This window comes from Aquarana catesbeiana, linkage group LG09 (genome assembly GCF_042186555.1).
Source record: "Aquarana catesbeiana isolate 2022-GZ linkage group LG09, ASM4218655v1, whole genome shotgun sequence".
NCBI classification, from domain to species: Eukaryota; Metazoa; Chordata; class Amphibia; order Anura; family Ranidae; genus Aquarana; species Aquarana catesbeiana.
Genome location: NC_133332.1, coordinates 240464427 through 240477610, shown reverse-complemented (window position 1 = coordinate 240477610; position 13184 = coordinate 240464427). Strand labels below are relative to the sequence as shown.

Here is a 13184-nt window from a genome sequence, read left to right as displayed (position 1 = left end):
TTTTAAAATAGTTTGAAATGTCAGAAAATTAAAAACAAACTTGAATAATTTTGGGGTATTTTAGATTCTGACTAAAACATTTTTTCTTCCAAAACATCCACATCACCTTAAATAAAAAAACACACCATGTATTATAAATATGCAGGCATACATCTATTACCTGAAGCTGTGGTCTTAGACACTCACCTGTTGTGGTCACTATTTCACCCACTTCATAAACCTCTTCTTCCTCCACATCCTGAGGTTGTGGTGTGGTTACTTCCCCTTCTTTATGCGTTTGGGGGTCCCTGGTGTCCTCTGATGTCCCGAGTCTTTTGTCCCCTATGTGAATTAAAAAAACTGTATACTTAGCACACAGATATTTGAGGCCAGAAATAGGAATATGAAACATTGCTTGGAAGTGTCGTACAATTGTCTGTTTTGGCAGAGTTCCAAGCTGAAGACATTTTTTTTCCCTTTCTAAAGCTGGAATACTTACCTATTTTGTACAAGTTTCACACATGGAGACACCCCTAGTATCCACTGGAGCACCTGTGTGGGACACCCTAAAAATTTTGTTCTGGTGTCCCACACTAATGCTCCTGCTTCCAGATGTGTAAACAGCTGCTGAGTGTCCTCTCCTTACACTGAATCAAGTTTGCATTTCATTCTAGTTACAAACCCATCTAGACAACAATGTACTAAACTTATTTTAATACAAATAGGCATGAACAAATGTAGTTAACCTGCATCTGCCAAAAACATTGTATTAGTGAACAAACTAACGATGTTTGCTACGAACGATTACTGTGCCCACGAACCTGAAACTTGCCATTTTACAACAGTAAAGAAAAGCACATGGACCAGCACAAACGTAATAATAATAATAGGAACAAACAACAAAATACTTACTTTTTTGCAGCACTCTCTTGATTCTTCTGTACTGATCCTGCTCCCTCAATTTGAGGTCTGACTATCGTTTCCTCTGTTGATCCTTGGATCGCCGCACACCAAAATTCTTCTGCAGACTTTTCACAACTTTAGCCATGATCTTGGCCTTTCTCACATTTGGGTTTGGGTAAGGTCCATGCTTCCCATCATAGTCGGCCCTCTTCAAGATGTCCACATCTCCACCATCTCTACAAAGGACATATTTGAGGCCTTAGATCTCCTCCGGGTTTGTGATGTTTGTGGCTCCGGGCTTTCGTTGTCCTCCTCATTGCTGCTGTCCTCTGCATGCACCTGCTCTTTCTTCGCCATGTGCTCTCCCACTGCGCCGAAAGAGAAGGGGCGGGGAATATACTAGAAAAAAGGTCAGGGCGGGTGAGGTTTCACGCATGCGCAGTGCATATAAAGCGTAACACACGTGCGTCGTAGTACAATCTGCGAGCAGAGGTCAAAGTAGCGTGTGTGTAGCGTGAGCGTGATAACGAAGGTACAATTTTAACTTGGGGCATCAGTGGCCTATACTGCTTATAGATCGACGCCTATATTGGGACAAGTTTAGGAGAGTTTAGCCTGACATTAGGGTTTGTCTTGTGTTGTGTCTTGCAGAGAAAATGGATTGATTCAATGATCACAGCTTCCTCCCCCAATTCATTGATATGTACAGAGAGCTGCCCTGTCTGTGGCAGGTAAAACACCCCTTTTATACTAATAAAATAAAGAGGCAGGCAGCGCTGGATCAATTGCTGGATTTGGTAAAGCCGCAGATCCCCACGGCAAACATCGACTATTTGAAGGCCAAAATTTGTGGCCTGAGGAGCACATATAATAGGGAGCGCAAGAAGGTCCAGGATTCCATGAGATTAGGAGCACCAGCAGATGACATTTACAGTGGCTTGCGAAAGTATTCGCCCCCCTTGAACTTTTCAACCTTTTGCCACATTTCAGGCTTCAAACATAAGGATTTAAAATTTTAATTTTTTGTGAAGAATCACCAACAAGTGGGACACAATTGTGAAGTGGAACGAAATCTATTGGATATTTTAAACTTTTTTAGCAATTAAAAAACTGAAAAGTGGTGCGTGCAAAATTATTCGGCCCCTTTACTTTCAGTGCAGCAAACTCACTCCAGAAGTTCAGCGAGGATCTCTGAATGATCCAATGTTGTCCTAAATGACTGATGGTGATAAATAGAATCCACCTGTGTGTAATCAAGTCTCTGTATAAATGCACCTGCTCTGTGATAGTCTCAGGGTTCTGTTGAAAGCGCAGAGAGCATCATGAAGACCAAGGAACACACCAGGCAGGTCCGTAATACTGTTGTGGAGAAGTTTAAAGCCGGATTTGGATACAAAAAGATTTCCCAAGCTTTAAACATCCCAAGGAGCACTGTGCAAGCGATCATTTTGAAATGGAAGGAGTATCAGACCACTGCAAATCTACCAAGACCTGGCTGTCCCTCTAAACTTTCAGCTCAGACAAGGAGAAGACTGATCAGAGATGCAGCCAAGAGGCCCATGATCACTCTGGATGAACTGCAGAGAACTACAGCTTAGGTGGGAGAGTCTGTCCATAGGACAACAATCAGTCGTACACTGCACAAATCTGGCCTTTATGGAAGAGTGGCAAGAAGAAAGCCATTTCTCAAAGATATCTATAAAAAGTCTCGTCTAAAGTTTGCCACAAGCCACCTGGGAGACACACCAAACATGTGGAAGAAGGTGCTCTGGTCCGATGAAACCAAAATCGAACTTTTTGGCCACAATGCAAAATGATATGTTTGGCGTAAAAGCAACACAACTCAACACACCATCCCCACTGTCAAACATGGTGGTGGCAGCATCATGGTTTGGGCCTGCTTTTCTTCAGCAGGGACAGGAAAGATGGTTAAAATTGAGGGGAAGATGGATGCAGCCAAATACAGGACCATTCTGGATGAAAACCTGTCGGAGTCTGCAAAAGACCTGAAACTGGGACGGAGATTTATCTTCCAACAAGACAATGATCCCAAACATACAGCATAATCTACAAAGAAATGGTTCACAAATAAACGTATCCAGGTGTTAGAATGGCCAAGTCAAAGTCCAGACCTGAATCCAATCGAGAATCTGTGGAAAGAGCTGAAAACTGCTGTTCACAAACGCTCTCCATCCAACCTCACTGAGCTCGAGCTGTTTTGCAAGGAAGAATGGGCAAGAATTTCAGTCTCTCGATGTGCAAAACTGATAGAGACATACCCCAAGTGACTTGCAGCAGTAATCGCAGCAAAAGGTAGCTCTACAAAGTATTAACGCAAGGGGGCCGAATAATTTTGCACGCCCCACTTTCCATTTTTTTATTAGTTAAAAAAGTTTCAAAAATCCAAAAGATTTCGTTCCACTTCACAATTGTGTCCCACTTGTTGGTGATTCTTCACAAAAAATAAAAATTTTATATCTTTATGTTTGAAGCCTGAAATGTGGCAAAAGGTTGAAAAGTTCAAGGGGGCCGAATACTTTCGCAAGCCACTGGTATGTCCCCAGGCTGTGGTACTATGACAGACTGCGATTTCTGTCAGACCAGACTGAAATCAGGCCATCACTCTCAACCCTTCCTTCTACGCTTCCTTCCACCCCAGCTGAGGCTTCCGACATCCAACTTGGGCCTTCCACCCAGGAAGAAGATGTGGAGCCCAGCTTTAGTCAGGTATAGCATTGTTTAACATATTTCTCAAAATTGTGTTTGATGAACAATAAACTAAAACTATGTCCCATTTTCATACACAGCCTCAGGCAGGAGAAGGCTGTGGAAAGTGGCAGCCAGGAGGTGGCGGAGGAAAGTGGCAGCCAGGAGGTGGTGGGGGAAAGTGGCAGCCAGGAGGTGGTGGGGGGAAAGTGGCAGCCAGGAGGTGGCGGGGGTAAATGGCAGCCAGGAGGTGGCGGGGGTAAGTGGCAGCCAGGAGGTGGCGGGGGGTAAGTGGCAGCCAGGAGGTGGCGGGGGTAAGTGGCAGCCAGGAGATGGCCGGGCCCAGTAGCCTGACCGAATCCCAGGTTCCCCCCCTCCGCCTTCCAGCAAAAAGGACAAGGAAGGGGAGGAACGTGCAGGAGTCAGTGCTTTCTTTGATTCGGGAGGCTACTGCGGCCCTCAGAACCACCCCCAATATTCAAGAGGCCTTTGCCTGCATGGTAGCCAGCAAAATGCAGGAAATGGAGGTGGGCCAACACCTCTTTTGTGAAGAAGTGATCTATCTGGCCCTAAATAAGGGGTTGAGGGACGAACTCACAAGCAAAATCCACCTGTGTGAGTTGGACCTTCCTTCTCCACCTCCTGCCACAATTCCAACACCAGAGCCGCAGCCCGGAAGCAAGCGTGGAAGGAAGACAAGAGTGTGATGGCCTGGGTTCCATCTGGTCTGACAATAGACACAGGCTGTGTATGACCACAGCCTGGGGACATATATGTCATCTGCTGCTGCTCCCGATCTCTCGGAGTCCTGGACCGGATTGTGCTCCCTAAATGGACTCCTCAGGCTACCAATTTTGCCTGTCAAATAGTTGATGTGTGCCCTGGGGTACAAAGGCTTCGCCAATTTGCCAAGTTTATCCAGTGTTACCTTCCTCTTTATTTTGTTATGACCCCTAATAAGTGTCTATTTTTTTTTTTTTTACAAATACTTGGCTATGTGTTTTAGTTCAAAAAGGACAGTTTGTTTGTGAGTAGGCAGGTACATTTCAAAAATACAATGTCAAATTAACAAGGGACACCAACACCAATCTGTTTTAGGTTAAAAAATACAAGATAATAATGGTGTTGTGGTAATGTAAGAGAACTGCCATTGCAGATGCGCGTGCGCAGTGCACGTTCGCAGGAGCGCGTCCACGCTTCCCTCTGGAGCCAGACGGCCTATTTAAGGGGCGCACTGACTTCTGACAGTTGCTGACCGATCTTCAGCTGTTCCTGTACCCATATTCTGTTGTTGTTACCTGCCTGTTACCTGTTGCTGAACTGAACCTTGGCTATCCCTGACCTCGCTGCTGGACTCTCCTGTACTTCTGGTTATCATTTCTTGATCCCGGCTTCCTATTTGACCCTGCTCTTGCCTGATGACTTGGTACCTTGCTGCCTGCCTGCTACCGAACCCAGCTATCCTTGTGACTACGCTCCTGTCTGATGTTTGGCTCTACTCTGCAACCCGAGTATCTGCATCTTCGTTCCAGCTACCTGCTGCGACTTTCTGCCTTCCTAGAGTTGCATCATCTGCTTCAGGCCTCCAGGGCTACATCTGTAGGCACTCATGTTCCTCCAGTCCCTTGGTTCCTTCTGTCTCCACTCTCAGCGGGTCCAGGGCCAGAGATACAATAGAGGCTGACCTTGTTATTTCAGACCTTGACCAGGTACATGACAGGTAACTTGACACAAAAAACGAAAACAAATATTATGGAGATCACTAGAAAAAACAAAAAAAAATTCAGGAGATCTTGATAAAAAAAAAAAAAAAAAAAAAAAAAAAGTAGATCACTATAAAAAATATATATAAACATTATTCTGTGGATCTGGCAAAAAAAATTATAAAGATTATTCACGAGATCACGAGAAATAATAAAGAAATCAGTTTGTCAGAACTCTGTGTGAATATCAACAGCAAAACAACTTCATTATTCTAGCATTATAAAGAAGAAAAGGCACTGCATTCAAAGATTAAAAAATCTGCAGAGTGACGAATGTGCTATCTCCATTACGAACGCTAGTTTTACCAGACCGAACGCTTCCTCTCGTACTTGATTCAGAGCATGCGTGGAATTTTGTGCGTCGGAATTGTGTACACACGCTCAGAATTTACGACAACAAATTTTGTTGTCAGAAAATTTGAGATCCAGCTCTCAAATTTTTGTTGTCAGAAATTCCGTCAGAAAATGTCCGATGGAGCCTACACACGGTCGGAATTTCCGACAACAAGCTCACATCGAACATTTGTTGTCAGAAATTACAAACATCTGTACACGGCAAAACTGTTGATCTATTTGTAGCACCCACCTCTTTTCCCACTAGTGTAGCAGTAGCCAGGCAAACTGCAACATTCACTCTTCTGGCTCGGTGAACAGTCTAGGGGTTGCCTTTTTCAAACTTTATTTCTGATTAACTTGGACGGGGCTCAGGGGAGCTGAGGAATATTCCAGAACACCAGGCAGTAATGAGAGGACACTCTTCTCTCTGCAGCTACTTTATAGAACAGTCCCTTCTGCAATAGGTCAAGGAATGGACAGCACTGGGACACTATAAGCAATGTTCCAGGCCAGGCAAGCCTTAGTATAATGCCGCGTACACACGACCGGACTTTATGGCAGACTTTGTCCGGCGGACTTTACGGCGGACTTTCCGAATAAATGGGCTTGCCTTCGCACGATCAACCAAAGTCCGACGGATTCGTACGTGATGACATATGACCGGACTAAAACAAGGAAGTTCATAGCCAGTAGCCAATAGCTGCCCTAGCGTCGGTTTTTGTCCGTCGGACTAGCATACAGACGAGCGGACTTTTCAACTGGACTCGAGTCTGTCGAAAAGATTTGAAACATGTTTCATTTCTAGGTCTGTCAAACTTTTGGGGAAAAAAAGTCCGCTGGAGCCCACACACGATCGAATTGTCCGACGGACTCCGGTCCGCAGGACCAAGTATGCCGTAAAATCCGGTCGTGTGTACGCGGCATTAGTTAACCCCTGGGTTAACAGAAGCAACAGTCACTAGGATCCTTCACTCAGGTTGTACTCACAGGGTCCCCGGGTACCTGGGTACTCCCTCCAGCCTCAGGCAGACAAATACTCAGTGAATCTTCCAAACCGGATCCCAAACGAAACCCCACTCCAGAGAATTGTAGCAGAGCCCCCCCCCCCCCACAGTTCTGCCACAGCTGGGACCTGGATGAGCACAGGTAGAATCTTCAACTTTACTGCCCAGAATGGCAGCAAACCTTCCTCTGGACAAGAACCCTATTGCCTTAGGTTCCACACTTTTTATGCACACCAGTCACCTTCTGGACACCCTCCCCCAGGGATTGGCTGGAACCACATAAATGTTCAGGCTGCTTATCTGACTCTCCCAACCTACTATATTTTGTAAGCTTCCGGAAAACAGGTGGAAGTAATCAAACCTGCAGCCTACAGAGCCCAAAAAAGCCCAAAGCAATCACAAACTGCTCAAATGATTACAGGCACTACATTAACCTAATCTAGCTATCAAAGAGGGCATTGTAAATGAAGCACTGTACACAAAAGCATACCTGCTGATTAGTTGTGTAGAAAAAATGAGCAACTACTGCCACTGCTGATGTTTTTGAAAGAATTCAAAAACTCTGCTGGATTTTGTCATCTGTTGCAAGTATCTTGTGGACTTTGATCTGAGCTGGGACTCAATAAAATGCATTTCTCTGGATGAACCAAGTTGCTGAGTGAATCATTTACTTTCTGGATAGAGGAGTTTTGCATTTCATACCAGCTAGCGAACTCTTGCCTAAACAACAATTATAGTAATAATTATTCATCCTCATCCCATCTATATGACAACATTGTTTTTCCTGACGCCTTCCTGGCAGCACACACTGGGTTGTGATTCCGCCTCCACAACCTGAGAGGATTGGATAGCTATAAAAATTGAAGAGACATCCCCCCCCTATTCTCTTTTTTATCCTCACCTGACGAGATTGGATGGACATCGCAAGCCTCTTACCGCATCGACCCAGCAGGTTCAAGCCTCTCCTGTTTGGAAGTCCCTCCTGTACAGTCTTGAAAGGAGCTTCTATAAAGGGAACCCTGCTCTGGTGGTCTCAGAGGCATCTTCAACTAAATATCTGGCATTGAAGTAAGCTTTAAAGAAGCTTTAATATTGCAGTGGTCTCCTACTTCTATTGCTATTTTCATATTGCACAAAGTTATCTATTTTTCCTGTTTTACTTACTGGGACCTGTTGCCCCACAAGTGCCAGGTCTATGGCTGTCATGGCCGCCACGTCTCTCCCTCCGCTTTGCGCATGCACGGGAGGAGGAGATACGACCGTTCTGAGCCTTTTGCCCTGTTCCAAAATGGCGCGGCCACGACTCATCTGTGCATGCGTGAGAGCATCATTTCCGCCACAACGGCGGCGGCAATTTTAAAAAGGTCAGAATGTCATTACACCCCCTAGTAATCCAGTTCATGAGAGCATGCCTCAAGATCAGACCTCCGAAAAAAAGGACATTCCCGGGATGGGAGCTTTCAATAGTACTTGATGCACTGACAAACCCTCCTTTTTACCCGGTCGAGTCAACTTCTCTATGGAACCTGACTTTGAAGTTAACCTTCCTTATCGCCATTACATCTTCAAAAAGAGTTTCTGAGTTACAAGCATTAACCTTAACAGAACCTTATCTAATCCTCTGTCCTGATAGAGTGGTACTGAGACCTTCGGACCATTTCATCCCCAAAGTATCATCCTCATTTCATTGTAATCAGGACATCATCCTTCCATCTTTCACTAACAATCGAGGCGAACCCCATGCATTGGATGTGAAATCAGTTATTACCAGCTATCTGGTAGCTACAGCTTCCTTCAGGAAGTCAGATACACTCCTGATAATTCCCCATAGGACTAGGAAAGGTCAACCAGCAACTTCTCGAACGATTGCATCCTGGTTGGTTAACTCTATCAAGAAAGCATACTCCATCCGTCAACTGGCAATCCCGGAGGGCATCAGGGCTCACTCAACCAGGACAGTGGTGACTTTGTGGGCAGCATACTGCAGAGTTTCACCAGAGACGATCTATAGAGCAGTGACCTGGTCGTCTAGACATACATTCATTTCTCACTATAAGATAGACTCTGCCCAACTAACAATGGCAGACTTTGGCAGAACTATTATTAGAGCCAATTCTTTAGCACTATAAGAAATAAACATTATTTTTTGCACCCACCGGACTGGCGAGTTCTTTCCCAGTGTGTGCTGTCATGAAGGCATGAGGAAAACGGAAAATTGTATACTCACCTTTCCGCAATTTTCCTTTGCTGACGCATGTTCATGGCAGCACACAGAAACCCACCCATTCTTAGATGATAGATACAGAGAATAGAGGGGGGGGATCTCTCTTCAATTTTTATAGCTATCCAATCCTGTCAGTGTGTGCTGCCATGAAGATGCATCAGGAAAGGAAAATGACGGAAAGGTGAGTATACAGATTTCCTTATTTTGGTACATGTAATTTCATTTGCACCAGATTTTGCACTCTTCTCAGTAAACCCCCCTCCATAGTATTATCTTTTTGGGCTGAGCTGCAAGAACTGTAAGGACCCTTTCACATAGGCTGTTCGATCAAGTATACCTGTCGGTTTTTCAGGCGGACCTGATTGGAGGCTCCATATAATTCCAGTTTGACATGTAACATATACCGTGCCTTGAAAAAGTATTCATACCCCTTGAAATTTTCCACATTTTGTCATGTTACAACCAAAAACGTAAATGTATTTTATTGGCATCTTATGTGCTAGACCAACACAAAGTGGCACATAATTGTAAAGTAGAAGGAAAATGATAAATGGTCTTCAAAATTTTTTACAAATTAATATGTGAAAAGTGTGGCATGCATTTGTATTCAGCCCCCCTGAGTCAATAATTTGCAGAACCACCTTTCGTGGCAATTACAACTGCAAGGCTTTTTGGGTATGTCTCGACCAGCTTTGCACATCTAGAGAGTGACATTTTTGCCCATTCTTCTTTACAAAATAGCTCAAGCTCTGTCAGATTGGATGGAGAGCGTCTGAAAACAGCAATTTTCAAGTCTTGCCACAGATTCTCAGTTGGATTTAGGTCTGGACTTTGATTGGGCCATTCTAACACATGAATATGCTTTGATCTAAACCATTCCATTGTAGCTCTGGCTGTACGTTTAGGGTTGTTGTCCTGCTGGAAGGTGAACCTCCGCCCCAGTCTCAAGTCTTTTGCAGACTCTAACAGTTTTTCTTCTAAGATCGCCCTGTATTTGGCTCCATCCACCTTCCCATCAACTCTGACCAGCTTCTCTGTCTCTGCTGAAGAAAAGCATCCCCACAACACGATGCTGCCACCACCATGTTTCACAGTGGGGATGGTGTGTTCAGAGTGATACAGTGTTGGTTTTCCGCCACACTTAGCGTTTTGCTTTTAGGCCAAAAAGTTCAATTTTGGTTTCATCTGACCAGAGCACCTTCTTCCACATGTTTTCTGTGTCCTCCACATGGCTTCTCGCAAACTGCAAACGGACTACTTATGCTTTCTTTCAACAATGGCTTTCTTCTTGCCACTCTTCAATAAAGGTCAGATTTGTGGAGGGCACGACTAATAGTTGTCCTGTGGACAGATTCTCCCACCTGAGCTGTGGATCTCTCTGCAGCTCCTCCAGAGTTACAATGGGCCTCTTGGCTGCATCTCTGATTAATGCTTTCCTTACCCGGCCTGTCAGTTTAGGTGGACGGCCATGTCTTGGTAGGTTTGTAGTTTGTAGCCATACTCTTTCCATTTTCAGATGATGGATTGAACAGTGCTCTGTGAGATGTTCAAAGCTTGGGATATTTTTTTATAACCTGACCCTGCTTTAAACTTCTCCACAACTTTATCCCTGGTGTGTTCCCTGGCCTTCGTGATGGTGTTTGTTCACTAAGGTTCTCTAACAAACCTCTGAGGGCTTCACCAAACAGCTGTATTTATACTAAGATTAAATTACACACAGGGGGACTTTATTTACTAATTAGGTGACTTTTGAAGGCAATTGGTTCCATTAGATTTTAGTTAGGGATATCAGAGTAAAGGGGGCTGAAAACAGAAATGAACGCCACACTTTTCAGATATTTATTTGTAAAAAAGTTTAAAAAAAACATTTAAAAATTTCCTTCCACTTCACAATTACGTGCCACTTTGCGTTGGTTCCAACAAAAAAATAAATAAAAAATAAAATAATTTCAATAAAATTCCAATAAAATACATTTACGTTTTTGGTTGTAACCTGACAAAATGTGAAAAATGTCAAGGGGTGTAAATACTTTTTACACATGGATGCTGGGGAGTGGGGATGTCATATTTTATTGATGCTGTGCTGTGTTTGAGAAGAAAAACCAAAATGTAGCTTTTCTTAGTTTGAATAGTGTAAATAAGGCTTAGAAATTTTATCAAAAGCTAGAAAAAATGTTTTGCCTGGTTGTCCATTTCAACAGAAAGGTCACTGTGGTGCAAGTCAGAGGGATTCAGCTTATAGACTTCATCATCTGTCTAGTAAGGTATTTGTGGTGGCAATATATTAGTAAAAAAAAATAGTAAAACTCTTGTAGAATTATGTTCTAGCCCCCCCCCATAAAAGATGAGGAAGACTCTCAGCTCCTTTCACAGAATGATGTGACTGAAATACAAGGCAATGTTAATATTATGGGCTATTTTATCCAGATTTTGATTGGACAAATGGAACTGCACACAGAAAGGCTTGTCATATCTTAAACTTATTTCAGGACAATTTCATACAACGGATGGAAAATTGGAAAAATGCTCAGTTGGATCTATTAATTTCAAGCAATGTAAATCTCATTACAGATGTGCAAATTAGAGACAAGTTCATTTGGTGGAGGGGGGATTATGGTGTGGGGATGTTTTTCAGGGGTTGGGCTTGGCCCCTTAGTTCCAGTGAAGGGAACTCTTAAGGCGTCAGCATACCAAGACATTTTGGACAATTTCATGCTCCCAACTTCGTGGGAACAGTTTGGGGATGGCCCCTTCCTGTTCCAACATGATTGCGCACCAGTGCACAAAGCAAGGTCCATAAAGACATGGGTGAGCAAGTTTGGGGTGGAGGAACTTGTCTGGCCTGCACAGCGTCCTGACCTCTAACCCGATAGAACACATTTGGGATGAATTAGAGCGGAGACTGCGAACCAGGCCTTCTTGTCCACATCAGTGCCTGACCCCACACATGCACTTCTGGAAGAATGGTCAAACATTCCCATAGACACACTCCTAAACTTTGTGGACAGCCTTCCCAGAAGAGTTGAAGCTGTTATAGCTGCAAAGGGTGGGCCAACTCAATACTGAATTCCACGGACTAATGCCCCGTACACACGGTCGGATTTTCCGAGGGACAATGTCCGATCGGAGCATGTTGTCGGAAATTCCGACCGTGTGGGCGCCATCGGACATTTTCCATCGGATTTTCCGACACACAAAGTTGGACAGCAGGAGATAAAATTTTCCGACAACAAAATCCGATTGCGTCAATTCCGACCGTGTGTGGCCTGTTCCGACACACAAAGTGCCACGCATGCTCAGAAGAAATTCCGACACGGGACAGCTCGTTCTGGTAAACTTAGCGTTCGCAATGGATACAGCACTTTCGTCACGCTGCAATGTAAAAAATGGTTTAATACAGCGCACTCTCTTCTTCTTTATAATGTGACAAGAATTAAGTAGTTTTGCTGCTCATATTCACACACACTTCTCACAAACTTTTATTTGTTTTTTTTTAGTGGGATTCCCTGAATATATTGTTATTAGTTGTCACATCTGACAGTTTTATATTTTTTAATTTTTTTTTATTTAGGATTTTAAGCCTTTTTTTTTCTTTAATGTTTGGATTTTTTCCAAGGCTGATCTTTGTTCAATGTTATTTTTATTTTTACTCCAGAATATTTTTGGGTGTGTTTTGTGTGTCAAGTTACCCCAACACCATTGATATCTTTTATTATTTAATCTCAAGGAGATTGTTTGGTGTTGGTGTCCCTTGTTCATTTCACATTGTATATTTGAAATGTACCTGAATCCTCACAAACTGTCCTTTTTGAAGTAAAACACATAGGAGAGTATAATTCAAAACAAAAATCCTTTATTAAGGGATCAGAACCAAGCAAAGAGGAAGGCAACACTGGATCAACATGAGAAATTAGCGAAGCCTGGGACCCCCACGGCAGACATCAATTCTTCAACATCAAAATTGGTGGCCTGAGGAGTCCATATGTAAGGGAGTGCAGTCTGGTCCGGGATTCGCAGAGATCTGGAAAGCAGCAGATGACATGTGTGTCCCCAGGCTGTGGTACCACAAGAGGCTGCATCTTTTGGCCGACCAGACTGAACCCAGGGCAATCACTGTCTGGTCTTCCTTCCACGCTTCCTTCCCGGCTGTGGCTGTGCAGTTGGAGATGTGGCAGGAGGAGGAGTAGGACCTGGAGGAGGAGGAGGACTGGGGGGACCTGGAAGAGGACTGGGGGGACCTGGAGGAGAGGGAGGAGGAGGACCTGCAGG

The 13184-nt window shown here is 44.0% G+C and overlaps 1 protein-coding gene across 1 annotated transcript in view; it reads right to left on the bottom strand.

The window, feature by feature from the left end:
- HDAC6 (histone deacetylase 6) overlaps positions 1-7225 on the bottom strand; it is a 159567-nt gene extending 152342 nt beyond the window's left edge. Inside the window, exon 1 of the mRNA XM_073600035.1 lies at positions 7182-7225. The gene's annotated coding sequence lies outside the window, so the exon portion shown is untranslated. The remainder of the gene's footprint in view (positions 1-7181) is intronic.
- Positions 7226-13184: the final 5959 nt, after the last annotated feature.